Source organism: Miniopterus natalensis, chromosome 1 (genome assembly GCF_054644295.1).
Source record: "Miniopterus natalensis isolate mMinNat1 chromosome 1, mMinNat1.hap1, whole genome shotgun sequence".
NCBI lineage: Eukaryota > Metazoa > Chordata > Mammalia > Chiroptera > Miniopteridae > Miniopterus > Miniopterus natalensis.
In genome coordinates this window covers 197,015,022-197,038,528 of record NC_142081.1, presented here as the reverse complement: position 1 = coordinate 197,038,528, position 23,507 = coordinate 197,015,022, and positions in this window count along the sequence as shown.

Here is a 23,507-nt window from a genome sequence, read left to right as displayed (position 1 = left end):
TAGGCAGGACCAGTAGAACTTTCCATGACTTTCTTGAAGATTTCTTGCTCCAACCTGTGCTCTTTGCAAGTGAAATCCCTGTGAAATCCATTCCAAGAGTGTTTATTGCCGGCCTGCTCCAGGGCACGCACGGTTCTGGGAGTGGCTGACAGTTGGAGGCAATGACAATGCTGAGGCCAGATGAACCTGGAGTTTGGAAGGCAGAGGAGGCGTCTGGATTAGGGCAGGTATGGGCAGATTGGGACAAGGCGCAGGAGCCCTGCTGTATTCGTTTTTGCTGGGGCCATTTCAACAAAATGACACAAGCTGAGCAGCTTAAACAATATAAATCTTTGGTCTCACGATTCTGGAGACCAGAAATCCAAAATCAGGTCTTGGCAGGGTCAACTCCTTCTGAGGACTGTGAGGGAAGGACCCACTCCAGGCCTCTCCCCCAGGCTAGTAGATGGCCGTCTTCTACCTGTGTCTCTTCTCATAATCTTCCCTCCACGCTTGTATGAATCCAAATTTCCCCTTTATTTTCCAGTCATATTAGGCTCCCCAAGTCACCTCATTTTAAATTGATTTCCTCTGTAAGAACCCAACCTCCAAATAAAGTCTCATTCTGAGGTACTGGGGCTTAGGACTTTGACATACTGATTTGGGGGGGACACAGTTCAACCCATAGCACCTCATAAGGACTTAGCAGGGACACACGAAATGTCCCTAGTGCAGGACAACGTATCTGTCGCTCAGGTGGAGGAGTATAGGGGACAGGAGGGTGTGCAGGGAGATGGGAGGCATGTTTAAGGGGATGGAGAAATGTGCTCTGTTTAGAAGCATTTATGATACTTGGTGCAAAAATAGGCAACTTTCTTTTCTATAACTCAATTTATATACCTTTGTACCTGGCGGCTGAAAATCCCACCCAGGCACTTCCAGGTGGACGCTGCTGCATTAGTTCTCTGTGGCTTCTCTACCAAAGTACCACTGACCCCACGGTTTACATGCAGAAATGTGTTTTGTTACAGATCTGGAGGCTAGAGATCCAGGGGCAAGGAGTCAGCCAGTGGATTCCTTCTCTTGGCTGTAAGGGAAGTATCTGTCACAGGCCTCTCTTTCTTTGGTTTATAGATGACTTGCTTGGGGGTCACCTGATCACCAGAATTCATATGTTGAAGTCCTAACCCCAGCACCTCAGAATGGGGCTATGTGGAGTGAGGTCTTTAGAGATGAGGCCATATGGTCGCCCCTGATCCAGTATGACTGAAGGAGGAGATTAGGGAAGACCATGCGAAGACACGGGGAGAAGATGGTCACCCACAAGTCACGGAGAGAGGCCTGAAGAGAAATGAACCCTGCCGGCGCCCCGATCTCAGCTTCCAGCCTCCAGAATGCGAGGAAGTGAACCGCTGCTGTTTAAGCCCCCAGTCCGTGGCGCTTTGCTGTGGTGGCCCCGGCAAACTAACTTGTCATCGTCTCCCCTTTTCTGTTCACATCATTTCCCCTCTCTTTGTGTCTGTCTCTATGTTAAATGTTCCCTTTCTACGAGGTCACTAGTCATACAGTATCCAGGTCCACCCTGATGGCTTCGCTTTCACCTGATCACCTCCACACAGAGCCCATCTCCAAATAAGGCCGCGTTCTGAAGTCCAGGCGTTAGGACATAAGGCGTGTTCTTGGGTGTCACACCTGATTCAACCAGTGACAGTTGTTATCTCAGCTTTAGGCTCCTTGTGACTCCTTGTTCCAGGCGACTCCAATTGGTCAATAAAAATCGCAGGAGGGAGGGTTTTCCTCTCCTTATGTACGAGGATCGAGGGGAGTGAACACACAGAGACAGCCCCGAGTGTCTGGCCCACACTCACCTTTCGTCCCCTTGAATGCCCGCTTATTTCTGATCTAGGAAACCAACCCCGTCGCTTCCAGCTCGCGTTGAGGGAGAAGGCCTCAGGCTCCCTTAACGTCAGCTTCGAGTGGTTCCAGGGGTAAATCGTGTTCATATTTGTGCTTTGCTGTGGGCCACTCTCAGCCTTCTTGCTCGTGACATGAGGACGACAGGAAGGGCATCACGGGAAGCAGGCTTGGGCAGCGAGTCTGTGCACCTACGCCGAGGCCTGCAGGAGGGGTTCCTGACCTGAGCCCGGCTCTGGCCCAGCAGCCCTGCCCGCCCCCACTGCTCCCACTGCTCAGCTGCCCCCCCCACTGCTCAGCTGCCCCCCCCACTGCTCAGCTGCCCCCCCCACTGCTCAGCTGCCCGCCCACTGCTCAGCTGCCCGCCCCCACTGCTCAGCTGCCCGCCCCCACTGCTCAGCTGCCCCCCCACTGCTCCCACTGCTCAGCTGCCCGCCCCACTGCTCAGCTGCCCCCCCACTGCTCCCACTGCTCAGCTGCCCCCCCCACTGCTCAGCTGCCCCCCCCACTGCTCCCACTGCTCAGCTGCCCGCCCCACTGCTCAGCTGCCCCCCCCACTGCTCAGCTGCCCCCCCACTGCTCCCACTGCTCAGCTGCCCGCCCCACTGCTCAGCTGCCCCCCCACTGCTCCCACTGCTCAGCTGCCCCCCCCACTGCTCAGCTGCCCCCCCCACTGCTCCCACTGCTCAGCTGCCCGCCCCACTGCTCAGCTGCCCCCCCCACTGCTCAGCTGCCCGCCCCACTGCTCAGCTGCCCCCCCCACTGCTCAGCTGCCCGCCCCCATTGCCCCCACTGCTCAGCTGCCCCCCCCACTGCTCAGCTGCCCCCTCCCACTGTTGAGGCCCCCGCACCACTGGGTGTAGAGCGGGCAGCCCAGCCTCGGAAACAGGGCCTCGGTCAAGTCCTTGAGCTCAGAGCAACTGCGGCCTGGGACCTTACCTGAGCCAATTAAAATGAGTTCTGAGGATTCCTATGCAAAGTAAATGCGGTCACTGACGTTCAGTAAATGTTAAAAACAAACAAAAACCCGGCAAAACAAAAACATGCGTGTCCTTTCCCTACTGTACCATTTACACGCGAGTCTCCACTGAAGCCTCCGTGTATCACTGAGGCAGAGAAAGGGGGGAGCAGAAAATGCTTCCTTCCCCCACACTCGACGTTCCTACGTGAAGAGCCTGCGATGAGGAAAGATCACCATAATAAGCCATTTGTGAATTCATTTTTAACTCCGGGAAGCTGAATTTGTCACTGGATGAGTGTACTCACTGGTTAATGAATTTAGAGGCTGGTTCAATTCTGTGCCTGTTCAATGAGGTTTTATGTTATGCGTGTTCAGTTAGCACAGACATTCATTGAGTAAACTCCACTTTATGGATGTTTATTTAGCAGAGGTTCACTTTTCCACATCTCAGTGTATTTCGTGCCCCTGTGAATTGTGATGTTCTATGGAAACCCGTAAGAGCCGAGGGGGTGATGTCTGCTCTCTCCAGACTCCAAGGAAAAGTGAGGGCTCGGCTTCTCAGATTCACGGCCCGTAAACACAGGCTGGAAACCAAACCCCTGCCAGTGAATGAATCAGTAAGCTCACTGCCGCAGGGGTGAAAGAATGACATTCGCAGGTGCGCACAGAGGTGGGGTTCTTAAAAGGCAGACTCAGCGTATTGTTGTTTACAAGCTTTTCTGTTTCACTCAGTTTGCATGTATTTTGATGGAAATTATTGAGTGTCAATACTGCCCATGGATTTTATTAAACGCTTAACCTGAATCAGCTCATGCAATCTTTACACTGCTAGTGGTGGCATGGGAGCCCTTTTACAAAAGAGAATCGTAAGTTGCAGATGAAATAAATTTCCAAATTCACTAAGCAGTGAGGAGGCCCAGCATGGCCCCGTGAAGTCCAATCCAGTATGCAGGTCCTTGTTCTTTGTACAAGAATGGGGCAGAGTCCATGGGTTTTGACTCAGCCACCTGGAAGGAGAGAAAAAATAATAGTAATGAGAGTTCATTATGTGTCAGGCACTTTACATGTAATACCCTGTTTTTTCCTCAAAAGAAGCTCTTAAAATAGATATTATTTCTCCTTTTTCAGATGAGGAAACTGAGAAACAGAGACATTAAGTAACTTGCCCATGTTCAAAGAGCTAATAAGTAATGGAGCCAGAATCCCAGGATCACTGCCACTCAGCTAGACTCCCATTGGCATGGGGGCTGAGGTCCTGACACATTCCTGCCCTGAGCAGAAGTGGCTCAGACGCAGGGACAGGGTTTGTTCCAAAAAGATGTCCTGGGGTCCCTTCAGGATCTGGGGTGTCAGAAAGGCAGCCGGAGGCTGACACTTGTGGATTCTTCTCAGGAGCCTGAAATAAGTGTCATATTTACCTTCTAGTTAATTTTTTGGAGGAAGAACCTTGTGGAAAGGAAGTCTACATACCACTGTATGTAGAAATGTCATGGCTCATGAAAGCCACTAACTGTATCCATAGCACAGTCCTGGGCACTCCACCCCAGCCGAGAGCTCATCTCACTGTGATGCAGCCACCTGCTCAGGGGCCGACCCCCAGCTTAGGAGCATGAAGGATCCAAGGGGAGTCACAGGCACACGCTTGTCAACGTCAGAGCTCGTCACTCCAAGAGACACATTCAGGAGTGAGCTAGACTCATCCATGCTGTCACAAAAGGTAAGATTTCCTTCGTTTTTGTTTTTGTTGTTTACAGCAGCACTTGGGCTGCTTCCAAATCTTGACCTGGGGAGTATTATGCTAAGTGAAGTAAGCCAGCCAGAGAAAGACAAGCACCATATGATCTCACTTACACGTGGAATCAAACAAACAAAGTGAACTAACAAACAAAATAGAAACAGACTCATAGAGACAGAGAACAGACTGACAACAGTCAAAGGGGAGGGGAGGGGTGGGGCCTGGGTCAAAAAGGTAAAGGCATTAAGTCAAAAATACAAAACTCAGAGGGAAAGGGGGTGGGGGAGGTAGGTGAGGGTAAAGGGGGGATAAGTGGTGATGGAAGGAGACACTTGGGGCGGTGAACACGCAATACAATATACAGATGATGTATTGTAGAATTGTACACCTAAAGCCTATATAGATTTATTAACTAATGTCACTCCAATAAATTCAATAAAAAGGGAAGTGAGCCAGAGAACAAAAATTAAAGTATCTTCAGAAATGATGACATATTTAACAACATTGTTATTAAGACGATAATTCAGTAAGGCACACTGTCCTTCAGAGAATAGTATGATTCTTCCAGAACTAAGAGTGACAGTGACCAGTACCTGCAGTCGTATTTCACATGCAGGTTCACAACTGAGGGACAATCCAGTGGGCCTGTCCAGGTGTTCTGGCATGTTTTGGCATGTTCCAACAAAGACCGTTGGAGACCAGATGAGCAAGGCAATAAATAGTCCGAGGAATATTATGTGTGACCTAAAATTTGATTTTTCCACAAAACCTGTATGTGATGGAGATAATAATTCTTTTAAATTCTTAAAACAATGCAAATAAACAAATAGACCAAAAACTCAAAGCAGCGTCTACTAATGGTATTAATCATGAAGGGAACTTCCAAGTTCCACAGGCCATCCCAGACCTCCTTGGAAATGAAACAGTCTCTACTAGAAGTTCTTGAAAGACCGAAGAGCTCAGAGCACTTACCATTCTGGGCAGAGGAGAGTGGCGGTGGGTGACCGACTGATGACATATCGGCTCGCACCTGCCCAACACCCATCCATACCATTTGTTGAGGTGCTTCTGCGTGTCTTCAGGCAAGCGCTTCACGTCATCATTTCTTTCAATCCTCTCAACGGGAAAGGGAAAGTCACATTCATTCCCCAGCTGCAGAAAGCAGATGCAGAGAAGTTAAGGAAACTGTCTAAGGTGACACAGCTTGTTAGCAGCAGAAATCCCCACCTATGTTACTCTAAAGGGCACTGTATTCCCAGGAAAACACACACTTCTCATTTTCAATGAAAAAGATGGCTTTAAATTTTGTTCTTAACTTTTATAGATGGGTTGAAACACAGAACTATCAAATAGTTGAGAGTGAGGTGCGCTTTGTTGAAGACCAGATTGTAATGAGAAAAAAGACCAGAGCGTCCTTGACTCATTTTTTTCTTGGAAAAAGCAGCTTCTGAAAGAGGCTATGACAGTAACTCAGGTTCCAGTCGGAACTCGACGACCAAGTTCATGAGAAATTCTGGGAATGAGGCAACCAAGCTGGGAAATCACAATGTTTTCTCTTGCTCACAGGGCTATATGGGGACATGTCAAATCTAGGCACGGTTTCTAAACAGAATGTGCTGATTCTGTCCATCAGAAATCTCATGACAGGGGAGGACCAGAAAGGCGACCCTGGCAAGCGAGAATATTTCATGCACTTTTGAGGCAACAGGTTCATGAATAGCCTCTACAAATAAATCAAAAGATGAGTCCAAATAGGGTGGGAATACTATTTATAAAAGGCTCTAGGTATCATCTGATGGCCTAGGCCCTAAATGTTAACTCAGTCCTCTGAGTGACCCCTGCGTCAGGAATGGATATTCTCATTGTTTTATGTAATTAAACAAAGTTTCAGGGCAGTCTCTGCATCTGACGTTTCACAGCTGGGACATGCTGAAACCTCATTTCCACTCACATCTGTCTGACTTGTCTCGGGAGAGGGAGAGTTGAGAGCGAGGAGGCATCTGAGCCCTGTGCCATCGCGAGGAATGAAAGTACCAGAGATGTTTCACTGGAGTGAAGTCTCAGGACACAACAGATGCCTGACTTCAAGTCGGGCGCATAGATAAGAGCACAGACGCTTTGTTGAGTGAGGAGAGGCGTCCAAACGGTGCTGCCGGGCAAGTTCGGCCAGTCAGTAAGGCCAGCAGCAGCGTCGCTCCGTGAATAAGCCGGGGGACCGGGAGCCCAGCTGCTGGGTTCACCCCACTTTGCCACGTCCTGAGTCTGTGAGCTTAGGCAGACACCTGAACCTGAAACTCCTCACGGTGCAGGAGTTAGTTTGGTCCACTGAGAACCACGTGCCAAGATGGGATTAGACCTGTAAGAAGACATTTATTGGGGACGTGAATTATATCAGTTTGAGATGCCATGACAAAAGGCCACAGAGTGGGCGGTTTGAAGAACAAAACCTTGTTTTCTCAAAGTTCTGGAGGCTGGGAAGTCCAAGGTGAAGGTACCAGGCAGTTAGATTTCTGGTGAGAGCCTGCCTACTGGCTCTCAGATGGTAGCTTTCTCGGAGACAGAGACAGAAAGAGAGAGAGGGGAGAGAATGAATCTCCCTCTTTTTATAAGGCCACCGTTTGCTAAGATTAGGTCTCCCCACTGGGGACCATATTTAAGTTTATTCACCTCCTAAAGGCCCTATTTCCAGATAGAGCCACATGGGGTTTAGAGCTTCAACATATGAATGAAGAGGAGGGGCAGGCAGGGCGCAGAGCAGGAGAGCAGACAGGGAGCCGGGAAACAGGAGAGCCTTCAGAGCCCAAGCGGGCCTGGTGTCTGGGAAAGGGGACCAGGGCGGCAGAAGAGCTGAGCGGGAAGGATCTGTGAGCGGCCCACTTTAAGGAAGATTCAGCCAGGCTCACAGGGGTTCCTGGGCCAGCCAGCTGTTAGAGGAGTCCTGCCTCTCTCAGGGTGGGGGTGGAGGGCCTGCCATGCTCTGTCGTTGGGCTGGGAGTGACCCAAGGGAAGTGTGGTCTTAGCAAACATGGTAATGGGTGCAAAGGGGCAGCCGCTGGGACCATCAGCAAACTGTGCTGCCACGGTAAGAGATGCGAGCAGTCGTGTCCCTGGCTGCCTCTGTGATAGACAAGAGGCTGCCGGCAATAGCGCAGAGCTCAGAAGACCGTTGGCAGGGTTAAGTGAGTTCATATAAACTGCCTGGCTCAGTGCCTGGCACATGTGAACAGTTTGTGCACATGGGTTCTTATTAAAATGTGCTCCTCCCACACCTGGTCTTGGGGGGACAAATGTAAAGAACTCTGATTACCTATTCATCTCAGGTTGTGTTTGCTGAGCGTCAGCCCCCTTACTTCAATGAAATATACTGTTGGTTTTATTGCTTTGTCAAAACCTTCCAAAGATAATCACTGTGGACACTTGGAAAGGTTATTGCTCTGTAAGAGAGAGAGGTTCAATTTTCCTGGCTCCAGGCTGGTGACCACCATACACAATTGCATTACATTGGCTATTCATGTTTCTGGTTCCGTTAAGATACCTTAACATTACCAAGTCTCTGAATTAAATGGAAAATGTTAAGCCATCTGGGCCACACACTGTGCTCTACTTGGATTTCCCTAAGAATTAATACTTCAGCCTCTCTACCAATAGTCACGATGAAAACCACACTGTCTTATGGGTCAGCCATTCCTCTCCTCTCCTCTTTTTTCTCACCCGGGATCCACACTCCATTCGTCTCCTCCCTACACTTTCCCCCATGAGGGTGATCACTGTAAACTATGTTCCTGCTGCCTGTTGGATTTGGTCAATAGAGTTAGCCAACATCCAACAGGATGTGGGGGGATGGGAAGAGAGAAGTTAGGTTGATTATTTCCTTGGGTCCTGCCCTAAGGGTCCTGTAAGACAGGTGGGTCCCTGATGGAAGTCACTACTTCTCTCAAGCACGTGGAAGCTGGCATCTGTCGCATCTTGTTCATTTTATTAGCCCAGGTGACTACACTGCCCTTGTCCTTCCCCTGCAGGTGGCCCACACCTTTTGAGTTGGTCCCACCGAGAAGCCCACCTTAAGTTCCCCACTATCAGTTTCCCTTCTGTTTCTCGCCCAGGCCCTGGCTGCTGCAGGCTGCTTCTAACCAACTGAACGACCTTCCTGATGGATGCAAAGGGGCCCTTTGTCCCATCCTCTGGAGTCAGGCAGAAAGGGTCCCACACATCTCTCCAAATAGAAGCCCTTCAAATCCACAAGGTGGATCTTCACAGAACCCCCAATATCTGGACACTGCCACTTTCACGGATGAAGCTGTGTGACAAAAATCCTGAGATATTTTGTGAAACATCAAATTTAAAAGCTGTTGTCCCTACATAGTCTACTGAACTCGACAACGCTTTGTACACTTTCAAAAAACTCTCCAAGTCCTTCAATAATCTGCTTCCACGTTTAGTCACCACTTCCTAGAAAAACACGCTCCCTGCGTGCCTCCCCCTATGACCGGGACAGTCGCTCTGAGGGTGGTGAGTGAAGTGTCGCAGCCTTTCCTTTGTCCTCAGTTGACTGTGCTCAAGCTTCCCCGGAAGACACGCTGGACGTCTGTCATGCTATTGTATTTTATTGTAGACGGCCGGTGAAAGAGCTGGGGAGCAGGAGGCGGAGGGGAGAAAACGGGAAAAGGGAGCATGGGTCCTAAAGCTCACAACCCCCCAAGTAACCGTTTTCTGAATAATTTAATAATAATAGTCCTTTCAGTGAACAGAGTGTTGTTTTCCCACGTATGGTAATTATATATTCTTTCTTTATCCCACATTTTCCAATTAACATTATAAGCATTTTCTCATATTTCATGTGGCTTTCTGACAAATCCTACGTTAAGGCTGCGAGATATGCCATTATGCGCCCTGGTGCGTCCGTGCCACCGGCTACCTCCCACAGCCTGTCCCTGGATATGTAGGCTGGTCCTATTTGATCTGTGTACAAGCTTCGGCTATTATAAGTACTATTACAGCGAATGTCTTTGGAAGTTAAGACTTAACCGTGTTGACTTTTGTAAAATTTCCCTTCTTAGGTTTCATTCTCAGAATTAAGCTGAGATGTGAAAATATTTGAACAGTCACCCATACCCGGTGCTGTGACATGTGTAAGAACTTCCACAGAACCACATCTTGGCCAGCAAGAGGTTGTCATCAATGTCAGCCCTGCTCGTGTTTCAGTTCCAACCTTGCTGGCATTGTTTGTGGTCCCATTTAGTGCCGAGCAGTTAGGGAAATGATTACTGACCCAGGGACTTACACCACCAACCGTCAGAGAGTGCTGCCCCCAGACAAGGATTTCCTTCCTGACTTTATGCCAGAGGAGCTGATGCTTGTAAAATATGAAGCAATCTCTCTTATTCTCTATGTTTTATAGTAATCATCTTTTATTTTATATGTATAAACATATAGTATATATATATCTTCATAGACACTTTTGTTGCTTTCAATATCGCTTTTATGATGTAACTACTACAATATCACGTTAATGCAACATTTGTTCTTAAGCCTTTGCTTCAGGTATTGTAATTTCCTTAAAATATATTCATTGCGGCAGAATCAGTCAGGGAAAGACTAGTCATTGTTAAGGACCTTGGCACATATTGTTCGGTTCCTTTCTAGAATGTTTTTACCATTTGCACTTGAAGTTGTATGATCATGTTCCATTGACAGATCTTATCAGTGTTAAACATTACACTCATACAGATTATACACATAAATATTTCATAATTTGCTAGGTGAAGCGGCCATTCATTTTATTACAGTTAACTTAAAATATTCTTAGAGTGTCTGAGCATTAGCTATATTTTTGAGTAGTAATTATTTTTTACCTTTGGGTAGTATGCATTTCTCTCTCCCTCCCGGAATTATGGGCCTTGATGAAAAGTCTCCTTGCTCTGCTTGTACATCTCTTAAAGTTGACCACAGCACCCCTCAGTTTCTTATTTTCCAAAATGTGGAGATCAAATGTCACGGGCCAGGGAGGGAGGACACCCAGCTTGCGTCTGGTCCTTGGTATGAAGCCCAGCTGCGGGAGCCCCAGTTCTGAGCCCCAGTTCCAGCCCCTCTGGCTCTGTGTGTGGTTTTTCTCATGCTCAGTCAGTTACAGAAATGGTTACTGGCCCAGAGACTCCAGCTGTGAAGTGCAGGCCACTGTGCAAGATATCACGCAGGTGAGTCTGATGCTCGCAAAATATTCAAGCAAAATCCAACACCCATCAACCAGGGTCCCCAAAAGTGCCTATGACGGGGGGGGGGTGTATATTCTGAAAGGCATATGCATCTAGAGACAACATGAGATGCGGAAAGGAGAAAGAGATTTTCCCCTAAAAATTTCTGTTCAAAGCCACTTAATTACCTTCCCTCAGCTCAGCTCTTTAGCACCTAGGACCGTTGAGGAAGACAGTCGACGAGAAGTGACTTTCCCACTGTTTAGCACCTGTTCCATGCATTAGCCCAAGCATTGCTACTCAATGACTGTGTGACCACAAGTAAGTAGCTCAACCTCTCTGAGCTTTCACTGCGTTATGTTAAATTAAGGAGCCTGATGAGATGACGCTGGTGAGCTCTGTGACTGAATGGAGTCAAAATACACAAACCATAACTCAGGAGTGCGGCACAGACCAGAGGGGAGAGGAGGGCTGGCACCCGCATCATTTGTTCATCTGGGTCATAGGGCGGACAGTGGGAGATGATGCTGAGGGAGGGGGAGACCCTGAGCCCTCTGTCGGTTCCCATCCCCAGTTCTCCCACCCACAGAACGAGCCACAGAGAATGGCCCTTGGACAAAACACACTCTATTTCTCTGCCAGGCTGTGCTCTGTGCCCAGATTTTTAAAAAGTGAGGAGTGTGTGCTGAGCACAGCTGGGCTGCAGAGATAGGCCCGAGGAGGGGATTTAGGAGACGGGTAACAGTGACAGCCGTGCCCTTACTAGGGCCTTGCAGGTGCCGTCTGAACTGTCACATCTTCCCAGCTCGGGGCTTCACTCTCTCTCTGCTCTCTGCTATGAAGCATCTTCCCCACCCTTCCTGCTCTGGCCCCTTCTCCTCTCTCAGGCCCGGCTCGCCGGGCACCCCCCAGCCACCATCGCCGCTGCTGATACCCCGGCCAGGGGCGCCCTCCCCACCGCGATCGCAGCGTCCCGGGTGCTGCCCGAGAGCGGTGCCACCCCTGAAACGTGTGCGTGTGTGTTCCGCTTTTCCCCTTTGCCCCTCCAGCTGGAGTCCAAGCCCGAGACGTGGGGAGCTCTCTTCGGTCTCCCTTGTGCTCTGATGCCTGCCGAGTGGTGCTCACTGTATACTGTTCACCGGGTGACTAAGGGGTGAGCCAGCCAACGGACCCCGGAGCAAGCCCTTCAGAAACAGTCCTCGCTATGCCCCTGGGTTCAGAAGCACGCCCCCCTCCACGTGGCCAGAGGAAGCGTTCAATGGGGGGGGGGGACACCGACATCCATCAGTGCCTGTTCAGTATGAGCACCGGCATCTATTAACTGCAAAGAGGCTTCCAAGCCACATTTGTTGGGCGCGTGCTAGAGGCCAGTCCGGGTGAGGGGCAGGCTGCACGCCTGGTTGGGGACTCGGCCCGGAGGGAGCAGGACTCGGGTTGCTGAGGCCCGGCCCACAGACCATATCTTATAAAGTGCCTGGGCTCTACCTGGGAGAACCGGGGGGAGTCACGTCCCAGAGGTGGCGCATCGCGGGGCTGAGAGCTGCATGTGCCACTGCTGGAAAGCAAAGGGAGGCCAGTGTGCTGAGCAAGTTGTGGAGGCACAAAAAACGAGGGCAGGGCTGGGATCCAGGCTAGTGTGTCCCGCACATCCGTGGCTTAAGATGCGGTCAGAAATGTAGAGAAGCAGAGAAAGAGGGCAGGAAAGTAGAGCTGGGCCCAGCTTGCAAAAACCCCAAATTGAAAGGCAGCCTTGCCTTCTGCCCGTGGGCGGCCATCCGAGCCCGTGAAGGCCGCAGCCAGCAGCAGGGTGACCTCGGCGCGCAGGCCGCCCGGCTGGGGAAGCGGGGCCCCGCGCGTCACCTGCCGTCGCGTGGGAGTTCCCATCCCGTAGCAGCTGCCGTGTATCTTGTCCTCAAAACTACTCTTGTTTATTAATGACTGTCTATAGCACATTGCAAAACTTGAGGCTGTTGAAATACAAGATTGCCCGAGACACAAAAAAATTTCCCTGCCTTTGAAACCCTTTCCAGGGTACCAGCCCCCACGGATTCCACGCAAGAGAGCAAGGTTTCCAACCCCTAAGTGTTCTCCACAGGGAAAGGAACCAAGCAGAAGGAGTCCAAATAGTTGTTGCTTTGTGCGCGATGGATGTGCCAAGGTCTTCAGCAGGGAAGACCCACTAGCTCTCGTGTAGTGGGAACCAAGCACAGACGTGACAGGGTCGTGTGTGTGTGTGTGTGTGTGTGTGCGTGTGTTAAAAGACTGCACAGGAGGGGGCACAGGGACCAGAGCAGAGCAAACTGGAGACGGAGTCAGTGCTGCGTGATGGGGAGAACACTGGCCATAGCCGGAGATGCCCTGGGCTCAAACCCCAGCTTCAGTTTCCCCTCCTCTAAGGGATCATTGTCAGGGTTCAAGGAGACAGAATACACCAAAGACAAAGACATTAACTCTATGTCCAAGCAAGGTCACATGCACAGTTAATAAAGAATGATAGTGCCCTGGAACCCTCCTAGCCTGATGGCAGGGTTTCCCTTCCTCTAATGCTCTCAGTTCCAGTTCTTTCTTGGGTCTTCAAAAGGCATAGATCACGTGCCCACAATTACCACCTCATTGTCACCACCTGTGGGCTGTTAATCTGGTTAAGTTTAGGTTGCTTTCTACCACCTAAGGTTTCTACCATAGCAACACCCCAGAATCTCAAAGGCTTTGAACCCCCAAACTTGTTTGTCCCCCATGCCACTTGCTCCCGCTGTCTGTGTGGCTGCTCCACCCAGAATTCCGCAAAATCCCTCCCGAAACCAGCTCCCTCAGCTCCCACCTTCCATGACTTCTCTCCTATGCACAATCTCAGAAAACAAATTCCAGACGCCTTCTCCGATGACAAGGCACAGTTTTCAGAACATTCTAAATCCGTGGGTCACGGCAGTCCCTTGCCAGGCCCCAGTCCTGGACCACCCCAACCTGACTTAGCCACCCCCCTCACACACACACACACACACACACACACACACACACACACACATCGCAGACCAGTGTCTCGTGTGGAGTGGAAAACACGTGTGCCTCGCAGAACCCCTCTGCCCAAGCCGGGGGGGTGCCGGGCAGACCGTCCAGGGCGTGAGAGCGGCGGACAGAGGGCTCTTGGGACGGAGGAAACCTGGCCACAGAGGAGCCCTCAGTTTTCTGGTCCAAGAACGTCACGAAACAGTTACAGCTCAGAAGAGATGATTTTTCTGGCTCCCGCCCAGAGCGACTTCAAACATTTAAGGTATTCATTTCAGTGAGAACAGCCAGTTACCTAAAATTTTGGCACAGGAAAAAGAGGCGAAGGAGAAGACAGAAAGAGTAAAAGGACAGAAAGGAAAGTGGAGGGGGGGGGACAGAGAAAAATGGGAAGGAGAAAAGACAACGCTTCCTTCTCCTGGGTTTTACCTTAGCAGAGTTAAAGCATTTTCGAACTTGCCAGGAACTTAAAGGCCGTCTAGTTCTGTGACCTTCTTCAGAACAGGGAACCTGAGGCTCAGAGAGGTGCATGAATTTGTCTAAAACCACAGAGCCAGCAAAAGAGGAACCGAAATGCTGTCTGGCAGGTTCACAAGCCCCTGCTGTCTCGATAGACAGCAGCTCAGGTGCCAGGGGAGCCCTCCCAGGTTAAACCAGAGGGTCCGGCTGCCCGGCTGTGTAGAGTCACTGCATTTCTGTGAAGAGAGCACAGCGTTTCTTTGAGCATCTGGCCACCTTCCAGAGAACTGGGCCTCTTCAAGGGGTTTGGGGGGATGGCAGTGAACGGGAGGGAGGCTCCCGCTGGGAGGTGGGGAGGATCTTGGCTCCCCACTGAGGAATGTGTAAGAACCTTGCACAAGAAACTATTGAGAAATCCCTCCAGGATGGTCAGAAACAGCAAGTGCCCAGGGGCTGGCCCAGGATAACATGCGAGGTGAGCCAAAAGCCAAAGAAGTGCCCTACTTTGTCTCTTCTCCCCCCAAACCTTCTCTTTCTTCCAAAAGCCCTAAGGTGATTTGTTTTTTCAGGTATCTAAACCCCTCGGTGATTAGAAATCCCAGCACCTATTTTACACGGAGTGTGTGGCGGAGCCCACAGCGTAGAGACTTTGTGACACTAACTGCCCATCCTTTCTTATTTCTTCTAGTCCCCGATCGGTAAGCCTGTGCTGTACTCAACAGATGCAGTAGATAGAGCATGGAGCTGCTGGTTAAAAGACCCGGGTTCGGATTCAGACTCTGTCTTTCTCTGGCTGTGTGTCCTTGAGGATGTTATCTGATGTCTCTGGGTCTCACTTTCCACAGCTGACCACGGGGGATCCTGAGGGTGAAATGCGAGATGCATCCCGTCACCAGTTCTCTGTCCGTAAGAGATCTTCGAGGCTTGCCCTCCTGTGCAGGCACTGTTCCAGGCCCTGGGGATTCAGGAATGAACTGAAGACAGAGTGTCACTGCCCTCATGAAAACGGGATTCTAGTGGGGAAGGTCAAAAAGTCAACGCCACATAAAAAAGCTTCGTGATGGAAAGAACTTAGTCCATAGTCCATTTATTTACTGCTTCATTATCAGTCCCATGAACAGTGGCTGGCACATAGTAGGTTCTCAGTTAATACCTATAGAATAATTGAACAATTTACATTTGGCACAATAAAATTGGAATAAGGGAGAAAATTTAAAAACCACATTTAATCTACAAATATATATATCATTGATAATAATCAGTTATTTGAAGAAAAATAAAGGAGACTAAAAGAAATAGAAAGTTATAGGGTAGGGGAAGCCCCTGCGAGGGAGGTGATATTTGAGTAGAGCTCTGGGTAAAAGTGAGGGAGCAATCATGGTGAACACTTACTAAGCACTGAATTAAGAAGCCCAGCGCTGCCCAGCCAGCGTGGCTCAGAGGTTGAGAGTTGGCCTACCATCCAGGAGATCAAAGTTGGATTCCCAGTCAGGGCACACACCCAGGTTGCGAGCTCCATCCCCGGTGGGAGGCATGCAGGAGGCAACCGATCACTTCTCTCTGAAATTAATAAAGATATATATTTTTTGAAAAGCCCAGTTCTTAGAGGGTTCCATGTGTTCAGTTATTCAGCTCTCAAATTGCACATTGAAGAGGTAGCATTATCACTGCCATTTTAATGCTGATGACGTGAGGCTGTGGGAGTTAGGTGACCTTGTCCACAGTCACACAGGTAGAAAGAAGAGAGGTGGAGATTTGAATCCAGCAGCCTGACACTGATCTGTGTCTTCAACCACGATGGGACACTGCCTCTATCCCATCACATGGGGACACTTCCCAAGCTTGGACCCCTCAGATCCAAATGGCAGAACAAAGGTTCAGTCATTCTGTGTGCTTCAGAAAAAGCTGTGGCACCTAAAACAAATTCTGATTCCTGAGACTCAGCTTCACCCCGTGAACCAGAATCTTCGGGAGATGGAGTCCGGTTGTGCTTTCTAAAAGCTCCCCTGCCGAGGACTTGTATACGCAGCCATCACTGAGAACACTGGTGGGGGAGGGATGGGAAGGAGAGTATATATTCAAGACTCCCCTGAAGAATAGGGGCTGTGGCCAGTGGCCGCATGGAGGCGAACTCTGGTCGAATGGCCCTGTCCTGTGATGCCTTCCCCAGCCTAGGTGACCACGAGGCCACCTTTGTGCCACCTCTCTCTGTTGACCACTCTAACAGGGCTTGCAGGATGGGCACCTCTGTCTCCTCCACTGGGCCGTGGGCTACTCCAGGACAGGGACTTTGTCTGAACCCCTAGTCCCCATTTTCCATACATGAGAGGCCTCATGGAACATACTGAAAGAAGGTGCAGAACAAAAGACACAAACAATGAAAAGGGAAGACAGGACAGAGTGACCTGGGGAGAGAACTGAGTAAGACAAGCCCGACTTGACCAGCCCCATCTCTCAGAAACTTTGCGCTGACTCACCGGCACCCTTCATCACTCTCTCCCTCTCCGGCCCCTGATAACCTCCAATTTGCCTTTTGTCTCTATGACTTTCCCACACTAGAAATGCCATGTGGTTGGAATCATATGATAGCCACCTTTCGTGTCTGGTTTATTTCAGTTAGAGTGATGTTTTAAGGCCCTTCCATGTCCCCGCATGCATCAGAACAACACTCCCTTTCGTGGTGATTAGCACTTCATTGCATGGAGAGACTACATTTGTTTACTGGGTCATCTGTTGGAGGACACTTGAGTTGCTTCTGCCTTTTGGTGATTGTGAGTAAGAATAAGTGAATTTTAATAAATAGATGGGCGTGGCTAAATATCTCTTCAGTTTGAAAACTCCTTTAAGTTTCTTCTTTTTAAAAAAATGTCTTTATTGATTTCAGAGAGAGGAAGGGAGAGGAAAAGAGAGAGACAGAAACATCAATGATGAGAGTCATTGATCGGCTGCCTCCTGCACGCCCCCTACTGGGGATCGAGCCCTCAACCCAGGCATGTGCCCTGACCAGAAGTCGAACCGTGATCTCCTGGACCTTAGGCCAATGTTCAACCGCTGAGCCACGCCAGCTGGGCAAGTTTCTTTTTTTTTTTTAAGTTGTTATAACCCCTGGGGGCCAAGGGTAACTAAGTAGGACATACATTGGGAGAAGGGATAAACTGAATTGTAAAGGAGTAATTTTGTGAAAAATGAGAGAAATGACAGCTAATTGAAAAATAGTCATTTTATGTCCTTAGAAAACAGCTGGGAGCTTTACTTGCTGAAATGAGTACATTTCCAAATGATTAGGAGAAAAATTTTTCTATTCAAATTGCCTCTATTCTGCATCTGTCATGTGTAGAGAAGGAAGGAACAAAGAGATCACGCAGCCTCTTTTTTTCTTCTTCATTATTTGAATATTTTGGAAAAACATAAAGATCTTTATCATCCAGACAACTGTCTCAAAAACTGTGTTTGTCAGTGGCTTGGATTTATATGAAAGTTTATGTTTAGAGGCACACAAAAAAATCCATTGACTTTGAATGTGTTGGCCTTGACATTCACAATGGGCAGTGGTGGCTGAAGGGCTGTTCTGATAACAGCAGTGAATTCCTATTCTGAGACCCTTCGGATGTGTCCGTGGAAAGTGCTTTGGAAGAACAATGAATGCACATGCATTGCATGCCTGTGTGCCTGGCTGTCCACAGCCTTTAAGATGCACCATAACTCCTTAAATGAAGTCTTATTCCCAGTTCACTCATGAGCCAACTGACCCTCTGAAATGGTTAATTGAATGTGTCCAGTGTTATGTCAAGATTCAAAGCCCAGCTTTCATACTGGGAAGAAGATAAACAGATAGAGAAAAAAATGCAAATCACAGCTGGATTGGATACTTGAAGTGTAAATTAGAAGTAGGTACAGTCTTTAATTGTGTGGAAAATGTAAATTGCTACTAAAGATAGAACTTCCAAATTGTGGAAAGTGGAAATGGAATCTGCCAGGCTTTCTTTTTTGAGCTCTGTGTTCAGCTTTCAACATGCGGTATTAAAAGCCTCAGCAACACTCATTCATGTTTGACAAATTACCTAAGAGGTCTGTAGGTCTACCATGGTTGTGCCTACACAAGACAAAGTCCGCCAAAGTGACCCCAGTCTGCAGTGTGCAAAGTGTACCTTTTTCTCATATGGTTTGGTTGCGCTATAATAAAATTCAGGAAAGCTTCACAGTGTCCATGCCTGTATCCTACTTATGGGAGAAAAGGTGTTTGCAAAATCACTTACTCACTGTCACATATGATCAAATGATTGGGCTGAACATAGTTAAATGCCTTAGGTGAAAATAGTTAAAATTACATAGCAGGCCCAAGGACTTATAATAATGACAGCTTGCATTAGTATAATGGACTCATGAGAGCTTCCACTTGTATTTAAGTATGACCAGAGATCCATTCGGTAGGTGTTCTGTCCACTTGTTTGTCAAGGAGCAACCAGGTGTAGGACCTAGTCTCCAAAGAGGGCCTGCAGTGAACCACGCCTCCTATTTTTCAGCTCCTTGTGGGGTCCTTTCCTCACACTGAATCTGGGCTGGCCCCATCGAAGCAATAGAACATGGCAGTAGTCTCACTATGTAACACTTGTGACTTCCACTTGAGTCCTTTGGGCATTCACTCTGAGGAAAGACAGCTGCCATATCCAAAGTCCCACCAGTGACACCAAGTCTGCCATGCTGTGAGGAAGCCCAAATGGCCACATGGAGAGTAAGAGAGGATGATGCCTAGGCAGGTCCCAGGTGTTCCAGTCACCCCATCCGAGGCCTGAAACATGTAATTAACGAAGCCAACTTGGACCCCCAACCCAGTCCAACCTTCAGACAACTTCAGTCCTAGTCAGTGTTTGGTTACAACCAGGTAAGCACCCAAATAAGAGCTGCCCAGCTATTCCCAGCCCTGCACAGAACTATGAGAGATACTAGATTATTACATTAAATCACTAAGCTGTGGGGTGGTTTCCTACACAGCCACGAGTAACTGGAAACCAAGTCTACGTAGCCTTTATCATTTTCCTCACTGCACCCAAAACACTAGTAAATGGGGAATATGACATTGATCAACACTATTGGCTGGTATCTTCTATGTGCAAAGAAGGGTGAATCTCTGGCTTCTACCTGGGTAGCAAAGTGTCCGGTGGGGAGTTGGACAGTAATTACACAACAAAGATACAGCGTAGAAAGTATTCGGAGTAAGTTCTGAGTTCTCATCTCTGAAATTCAGGGAGAATAGACATTTTTGCAAGCTGACTACCTCAGATTGGATGCCCTAGAAGCAAAACATTAGATGCAGATTTCTATATTCTTGTGCAAGTCATTTGCTGGGAAGGGGATTACAGAAGATGTGGGTAAAGCAATAAAGACATAGGATAAAGGAGAGGTCTGGCCCCAGCCTGATCCATGAGGAGCTCTGGAACATGGGTTGATGATTTGTACCACAGAGGTTGTCCTGCCCAGAGACCAGGATGCTGGGCTGCTACCCTACATCGGCAACCCCTCATCTCACATCAGTCAGGCATTAGTCACAGGCAGCCCCGAGGAAAGTGGAGAACAGAGTAGTCATAACTTCCCAGACCCCTCCAGCTAAGGCAGCTCCTGCCAACTAAAGGGTGAACCATTAGCTGCCAACTCTTCTGGTGGCAGGGTGGGAGCACTTCCCTGCTAAATGGGAAATGGATGGGGAACTCCTAGCAACGGCTGCAGCCCCATAGTGGAAGTAGATGGGGAAACAAAGGCAGTGGGTGCCTGCTCTCAGGTTCAAAACCAGCCTGGGTTTGTCTACCAAAGTCCTAAGCCCTTTAACCACTAAGCCACATACCCGCCAAGCTTATAGTTTCCACCTACTTGAACTTATTTAATTTCCCCCATAGCAGAGTTAAGTTAAACATCAGCCCATTGAGATTGACAAGGAAATTGAAATTCTGAGAATGTGAACCTAAGGCCACATGGTCTAATCAATCAGTAGAGCGGGGATTCACCCCCAGGTCTCCTGGCTCTAGCTGCTTTGTCGCTCAGGTCACCTAATTGAGAGATTGAGGGAAAATGGATGATGATATCAGGGTGATGAACCAAGGCCATTTCCTATATCAAGACTTCAGTAAAGGCAACTCATCCAGAGTGTCCGTAGCTTCCTGCTGCTTGCTGGCCATTTGGAGAGCTCTTGCGTTGCTCTGGTCTCCAGCTCAAGTTCAGGCTTCCTCAATGAACTCCTCGGAGGACGGAGCATGCTTTGTCATGCACCAGTCGTATCCAGGCCCAGCCAGTCTTTTGCTTGAAGAAGATCTGATGTGGTATAACCCTTTCTGTGCACCCCCACATCCTGGATGCCATCATTTCCCCCATGGGCTCTGCCTAATAGACAGATGCTCACGCAATACGTCTTCCTCCCCCTCCCCATGACTGCATAGACTTTATTGTAGCAAAATGAGGATGCTGGAAACTAAATTCCCATTTTAACAATCAGTGTCTCTGCCATCATGGGCAAAGCCTTTAATCTCAGATTTGGAGCTTCTGCCTCTGTAAAATTAGTACCGTGCCATTTCCTATTTAGAACTGTCATGAGGATTAGCAGCAACATATTTAAAATACCAAGCACATAGCTGGTGCCCAATAAGTGATAGTTATTTTTATGTGACAGACACACCTGCACAGGAGACAGAGACGCATGGGTGCCTGCTAAGTAAGCTGCCACCAGTTGGAAGGCAGATGTCAAGGCCGCAGGTCTGGGGCACAGTGAGTTCTCAGTGCGTTTAACCCCTCTGCATGCCAGATAGACAGGTGTCTGCCTGCAGGTCCCCTACCTCCCTTCTCCTCCCCCTCACCACTGTCTTGATTCCTCCAGCTGCCCTTGTCCAGAATGCCCTGCTCTGGTTGCACCCATCGCCCTCCGTGCCCCGGCTCCGCAGCACATCCTCCAAGAAGCTTTCCCTTGGAAACAGCAGGGTCCCTGTGGCCCATCAGTTCTACGGGATCTGGTCATAGCTCTGCCATGCGACCTTTGGGAAGATTGTTCATCTCTTACTACTTCTGAGTAATGGCATTGTGAGTGACGTCCCTGTCATTTCTCACCCTCTGTTTATGATCCTCAATGCCAAAACTCCCTATCTCCGGGATAACTACTCCGCTGGCATGAGTAGTAGTCCTCTCTTTCTTTGAGAGCAATGAGGGCAGGTCCATTTCTTACCTCAGTTTCCTCCTCTCTTTAATTCAGTACTTGTTCCTAAATTAAATGAGAAAGCTCTGGCCAGTTCACAGTGTCATTTTCCCAGCCTTCCTGGACCTTCCGTGTGTTTTTAAATTTAAACCCAGAATAGTTCATAAGTGTTAGTTCCTGTTGTTGCATTTTCTTTTATATCCCAAGGACTTAAAACATATTAAGCACAGAGCGGGGGCTCAAAAGAAATATACAATTTTAATGAACATTGGAAGTCTTGGTCGTGATCTCTGATTTTTCCCATAAGTAGCAGGCACCCTGGCCTCGGCCTCTTCTTTCTGCTCCTCCCGTTCGTCTCCTGGTATAGAAAGAGCCAGCACCCTGAGCTTGGAGGCACAATATTTTTGCTGAACTAGCACATATGCAGGCTGTGAGCTGATAACCAGTGTTAGCAGTGAATTTCAGTGCTATCTGATTCCTGGAGAGAAGGGGGGCAGGGGCTGTCTTGACTCAGAAGCTTCAAGTGCCATGAATATTCTAAATATAATAGCTGAGGATCCACTCAGCTGCTCTTAGCTGCCTCTTCCAAAAGACTCCACCTAGCAGCCCCCTGGGCCTGGACTGGTTTGGGCAGGAAACTCACTCTGTCCAGTTGGCATCTCTCTCTTTGTTAATAGAATGGGTATTAGGTGTGTTTGGGGAGGGACCAGGTGCTCATCTGGTTCCTGAGTCATGGCATTAGGGCCCCTATGAAGGTCAAATGCAGGGCATCTTCTGAATCTGAATTTTCAGATTATATCCAAGTTCCAGGGCTAGGTCTGGAGCCATGGCTCTTACTCCTTGAACCTTCCAAACAGATGTAGCCACTAGGAGGCCCCAACGCATTGTCGATGGTTGACCCCTATGAACACATTCTCAGTCAAGACCCCGCATCCCCAAATCAGCAAGTATTGAATTCACTCCCACTGATCATTTTGCACTGGACCACCCCCACCATCGACTGTGCCAGCCCCAGCAGCTAGCTCATGTTCCTGGTGTGTGGCCTTCCTTCCTCCGTTCCTACCCACCACCTCTGAGCCCAACACTCCATGCCTCAAGCCTACCATCCCCATGAGGACACAGGCATTCATGGGTATTTTACAAAGGCCATCCTCTTGGGAGTTGGAAAAATCATGCTGGGGTCTCCGCTGTCAGCAAATTCCTGGGCAGCCTTGGAAACTTGATTTAAGTTTTCTGGGCCCCTCATTGCTTCAGCTCTTACACCGGGTTGATGAAAACAAGATCTGGTGACCTGCTGCAGTGGGAAGCACCCCGGGGACTGCAGCATAAGGGGGGAGCCTGCTGCAAGGATTTCGGCCACGCCCTCGGGGGAGCTGGTGGCCAGTGACCTCAGTGGGTTCTGAAGAAGAGGGCTTCCCTCTGAGATCCGGGCAGTGCCCGGGGTGGGGGGCGTGGGCCATGGTAAGGTCAGGCCCGGCCGCAGATGCTGAACCTGAACCAAGGTGACTCACTTCCTGCGAGCACTGCTGAGCTCGCGGGCTCTTGCTACCCTTCCCTGTGACTCACACGCACCTCCTGGGATGGAAGACCTTTGGCAAAGAGAAAGAATCTGCCAGGCTAAGCAGGGAAGGACTGCTTCTCAGTCCGGACCTTTTATTTTGAGTTCAGAAAGAGATGTGTCAAGAGAAACAAAAGGTGGGTTTAGCTATAGGAGGACTCCAGGCCCTGGCTTATTCACAAAGTGAACTTGGGCACGTTCCTCATCTCTTTTGTGCTGTTTCCTCTGTTTTGAACTTGCCATAGTGATTCCTGCACTTCCCGAGGTAGCTTGGGGAAACATTTCAGTGAGTTCTTGGATGTAGAAAACAATATCAATAATGTCCATCTCACTCCTCTGCCTTCAGTATAAACTATGTCAGGAAATGGCTTTATTTGGCCTGCTCATATTTTTCACTTTACTGTAATGAGTATGTTTTGCTTTCATGAGAAAAAAAAAATCTATTTTATTTAATCCTGTAAAAGGCTGGTTGAAGGGAGACAGAATGAGAAAACTGAGGCTCTTTCAATGACCCAGCTGTTCGGGGGCAG